This window comes from Cyprinus carpio, chromosome A8, assembly GCF_018340385.1.
Source record: "Cyprinus carpio isolate SPL01 chromosome A8, ASM1834038v1, whole genome shotgun sequence".
Taxonomy (NCBI): Eukaryota; Metazoa; Chordata; class Actinopteri; order Cypriniformes; family Cyprinidae; genus Cyprinus; species Cyprinus carpio.
The window spans coordinates 21,842,839-21,848,991 of record NC_056579.1 but is presented as its reverse complement, the minus strand read 5'-3'; positions in this window follow the sequence as shown (position 1 = coordinate 21,848,991).

Genomic DNA, 6,153 nt, shown 5'->3' with positions numbered 1-6,153 from the left:
ATTTGCAAATTAGTACATTTAAAATATAATAATTATTAAAAGTAATATTGAATTAACATGGAAAAATTGTAATGTTGAGTTAAAATTATAATCAAGTACTGTACATGTGCTTTATTATGTTTGTCAACACACCAAAATAAGTGTTCTTCTAGAGCACAACAAAAGGTCATATGTTGAATATAATAAAGTGTATTTTAAAGTAAATATTTGTATAATTTCTGCCATGTTCCAACTGAATACTTCATGGGTATTCCTTCATGTTTCCCTCAGTAAACGGTAAAAGTTTTACACAATAAATCAGTTTATATGTCTTTAACTGTGATGTTCCTTAACATTACATCAGTTATCACTTGAAAGAAAAGATAATGCCATCCCATAATATACAGTAATATAAGATGACTTCTGATCTCATCAGTATTTAATGCTTTGTTTGGTGAACATGAGGCAGAGATTTAAAGATCAGTAATGAGGTTTGATGTTATCATGCAGGGTTTTATCAGTCCAATTACTGTACATCTTCATTGTTTCATCCTGCAGCATAAAACATTTGCTTTCTGTAAATAAATGGAAGATAAATATGGGACTGCATACCATCTATCTATCTATCTATCTATCTATCTATCTGGGTGCCTCCCAACTCCCAGAAGAGCCTGCAGAGCTGAAATAACTGCTACTCTCTTATTCCCATTCTATCAAAAATGAGGTCACTGTCAGGATTTACTGTGACAAACACAAATAAATGACCTATCTATCTATCTATCTATCTATCTATCCAGACATCATCCATCCATTTATCCGTAAACCAACCAACCAACCATCTATCTATCTATCTATCTATCTATCTATCCAGAAACCATCAACCATTAAACCCATAAATCAATCAATCCATCATCCATCATCCATCCATCATCCAACCATCCATCAATCAATCAATCCATCCATCCATCCATCCCTCCACATCTATCTATCCCATATTATGAGTTCTAATTATGAGTTCTATCTATCTATCTATCTATCTATCTATCTATCTATCTATCTATCTATCTATCTATCATCTAACCATCCATCCATCATCCAACCATCCATCAATCAATCCATCCTTCATCCATCCATTCATCCATCCAACCATCCATCATCCAGACATCATCCACCTGTCATCCATCATCCATCCATTCATCCGTACATCCATCAATCCATCATCCATCCATCCATCCATCCATCCATCCATAATCCATAATCCATAATCCAACTATCTATCTATCTATCTATCTATCTATCTATCTATCTATCTATCTATCTATCTATCTATCTATCTATCTATCTATCTATCATCCATCCATCCATCCATCATCTATCCATCATCCATCCATCCATCCTTCCATTAATCAATCCATCCATCACCCATCCATTCATCCATCCATCCAACCATCCATCAATCAATCCATCCGTTACCCATCCATTCATCCATCCAACCCATCCATTAATCAATCCATCCATCACCCATCCATTCATCCATCCAACCATCCATCATCCAGACATCATCCTCCTTTCATCCATCATCCATCCATTCATCTGTACATTCATTAATCAATCCATCCACCCATCCATCATCCAAAAATCCATCAATCAATCCATCCTTCGTCCATCCATTCATCCATCCAACATCCGGACATCATCCACCTGTCATCCATCATCCATCCATAATCCAACTATCTAAACAAAAAAAATTTATTTACACTCACAATCAAATAAATATCTATCTTTTCATCTAACCATCCATCCCCATCTATCACCCAACCATCCATTAATCAATCCATCCATCACCCATCCATTCATCCATCCACACCATCCCATCAATCAATCCATCTGTCACCCATCCATTCATCCATCCAACCATCCATCCATAATCCATAATCCATAATCCAACTATCTATCTATCTATATATCTATCTATCTATCTATCTATCTATCCATCCATCCATCATCTAACCATCCATCCATCCATCCATCACCCAACCATCCATTAATCAATCCATCCATCACCCATCCATTCATCCATCCAACCATCCATCAATCAATCCATCCGTTACCCATCCATTCATCCATCCAACCATCCATCATCCAGACATCATCCCCCTTTCATCCATCATCCATCCATTCATCTGTACATTCATTAATCAATCCATCCATCCATCATCCAACCATCCATCAATCCATCCATCCATAATCCAACTATCCATCAATCAATCCACCCATCATCCATCCATCCATAATCCAACTATCCATCAATCAATCCACCCATCATCCATCCATCCATCCATCATCCAACCATCCATCAATCAATCCATCCGTCATCCATCCATCAATCTGCCCATCCATCATCACATCCAACCATCATCCATCCATCTATCTGCCCATATCCATATATACAACTATCCAACAATCCAACAACCAACCAACCAAAATACAACCAACCAACAATCCATTCAACCATCCACCATCCAACCATCCATCAGTCAATCCATCCTCAACCAATCCAAAAACCAACAATCCATACATCAACCATCCATCCATCCATAATCCAACTATCCATCATCTCAACCAACCACATCCATCCATCCATCATCCAACCATCCATCAATCAATCCATCCGTCATCCATCCATCATCCATTCAACCATCCATCCATCCATCCATCCATCCATCATCCATATCCATCCATCCATAATACAACTATCCATCAATCAATCCATCCGTCATCCATCCAAACATCCATCATCCAGACATCCACCTGTCATCCATCATCCATCCATTCATCCGAACATCCATCCATCAATCAATCAATCCATCCATCATCCATTCACAATAATAAAATACAAATATAATATCTATCTATCTATCTATCTATCTATCTATCTATCTATCTATCTATCTATCTATCTATCTATTCAACCATCTATTTTGATATTAAAGGGGTCATATGATGCGATTTCAATTTTTCCTTTCTCTTTGGAGTGTTACAAGCTCTTGGTGCATGAAGAAGATCTGTAAAGTTGCAAAGACTAAAGTCTCAAATCCAAAGACATAGTCTTTATAAAAAGTTAAGAGTCAACCACGCCTACCTAAAATGGCTCATTCTGACACGCCCCCACATGTCTATGTCGCGATGTGGGAAGATTTGCATAACGCAGCTCAAATGTTCACACAAAGAAAGAAGGCGTAACTTTTATTCTCACTGTTGCCGCCGCTGCCATGTTGTGGAGACGCTGTGTGTTTTATTGTAAAAAAAAAACTACTTTGTTTGTCCTTTCAAAAGAGGACACAAATAGAAATCAGTGGTTAAGTTGTATTTACAATACTGTTCCAGAACAGTTCAACCCAAATATTCAGATGTGTGCAGCACATTTTATGGAGGATGAGGACTGTTTCCTGAACCAGTAGACTACAATGCCCGTGTCTGTTTCTATAAAGTGGGGCAATTCCAACTTTGCACAGTCCAACCATCCATCAATCAATCAATCCATCCATCATCCAATCATCCATCCATCAATAATCCATCTCTCCATCTATCATGTCATCCACCATCCATCCATCCATCTCTCTATCAAATCATCCATCCATTCATCCATTCATCCATCCATCATCCAACCATTCATCAATCAATCAATCCATCATCCAACCATTCATCAATCAATCCCTCAATCAATCAATCAATCCATCCATCTGTCATCTATCCATCATCCATCTAACATCCATCGCTCCATCTATCAAATCATCCATCCATCAATCATCCATCCATCATAGTAAGCATGCCAAAGCAATCATGGCTTTATATATTTGGCTATTATACTGTATATTCTGTATACATTAGAGTGAGTTATCTTCTTAAATATAAAGCCGCTCACCTCACTATCTGTGCAGACACTATCTGCACTGTAGATTCTATATGTAACATGTTATATACAATAAACAACCCTGCAGATTAATGTTTAATTAAGGGATATTAAATAAGCAGTAAACAGCACTGTTGCAAGTGAGATATTGTTTGTGTAGTGTGTTTAACACTACTGAATGTACACTTACAGTCTACTCCAAATATACATTCATTTATAAAGTATATTTTTAAAGTATATATTTAAAAAAACTGTCCTTGCAGGTATTATAATATTAAAATAATATTAATGAAATAAAAGTCCACTTAAGCATGCTTCTTTTTTACAAGGGTCAATAAACAAGACGTTAAAGGGATAGTTCACCCAAAAATCAAAATTATGTCATTAATGACTCACCCTCATGTCGTTCCAAACACCCGTGAGACCTCCGTTCATCTTCGGAAGCACAGTATAAGATATTTTAGATTTAGTCCGAGACCTTTCTGTCCCTCCATTGAGAATGTATGTACGGTATACTGGTCCCGGTCCAGAAAGGTAATAAAAAACATCTTCAAAGTAGTCCATGTGACATCAGAGGGTCCGTTAGAATTTTTTGAAGCATCAAAAAATACATTTGGTCCAAAAATATCCACAAACTACGACGACTTTATTCAGCATTGACTTCTCTCCCCGGGTCTGTTATGAGCGCGTTCACAACACTGCAGTTTAGTCATATTCGGTTTCGCGAACGAATCACTCGATGTAACCGGATCTTCTTGAACAGTTGTTCACCAAATCGACTGAATCGTTTGTGAAACGGTTCACGTCAACATAAGCATTAATCCACAAATGACTTAAGCTGTTAACTTTTTTACACATGGCTGACACTCCTCTGAGTTCAAATAAACCAATATCCCGGAGTAGATTCATTTACTCAAACAGTACAACTGACTGAACCGAGCCAGACTAACACGCGAACGAAACATTCTAAGAATTTGTGAGTCATAAAGTCAGAATTGTGAGATTAAATTCACAGTTTTGCGAGAAAAAAGAAAGTTGTGGACTTTATATCGTCGCAATTCTGACTTTTTTTTCACGGTATTGGTTAGAGTATATTCTCTCAATTCTGACTTATATGTCGTAATTCTGACTTTTTTCCCCTCAGAATTTGTGAGTTTATATTATCTCGTAATTCCTGACTTTGACTCACAATCTCTGACTTTATTTTTCATCATAAATTCAGAATTTTCAGTAGATAAACTCAAAAGTCCGCGATATATTCGCAATTCTGATTTTTTTTTTCCTCACAACTGCGAGTTCATATCTCACAATTCTGCCTTTTTTTTTTTCCTCAGAATTGCGAGTTATGAACTCGCAATTGTGAGAAAAAACCCAAACAAAGTCAAATTTGTGAGATAAAAAGTAAATGTTTTTTGTTTGTTTATTTTAATTTATAGTTGCAGAAACGGGCTTCCATTATGACAGTAATCCAGATGGCAGCACAGCTGAAAGTTTGTTTGAGCTGCGCCCTCTACTGTACAAACATGAAGTTTCTTTTCTTTCAGCCTGAGCGGTTTTTCATTACACTTTTGGTGTAAAAGGGCTTTTAAAATAACCTTTTTTTATTAGTAAAACAAACAACAAAGCAAGCCCAGCCCAGAAGAAAAAGTAGCACACATTGGTACAAAAAATATAACGCAATATTGTAATGCATTACATACAAAATACAAATCATACAAAAACGTACAAATAAGATTGTACCAATTCATCATTCGTCATCACAATGTCATGCGATTGTATTGGAAAGAGTCTGACAAATTCCCAGCACTATACAGACAAGCAGATTACCACAATTAGATTCATGAATTTAAGTTCTATGTTTATACAACAGACAAATCCAAATATCTGTTAACAGCACAGATGCTGCTTGCTGTTCTTCAGTATTTCTTTGAACACACATTCCTGTTTTTGCGTCGAGACTGCAAATAGTCACCGGTTTTCTGATGATGGGCAAAAAATAGCCTGCATGCCCACGGCCTTGACATGAGTGCTGCTGACAGAGTGATTTTTGTTGTGTTTGGATGTTTGCACAATTCCTCAGGGAAAGATCCGTGATCCAGAGCGTCTCCCTCTGAGGAAGAAAACCGCCACAGAACGAGCTCTGCTTTCTCTTTGATTTCTAATCTTATTTTAGCTGCTAAATACTTCAGCACACATCGAGGAGAAGGATGACCTTTAATGCTGGCATATCAATGGCCATTCTTCAGTATAACCAGAGCTGG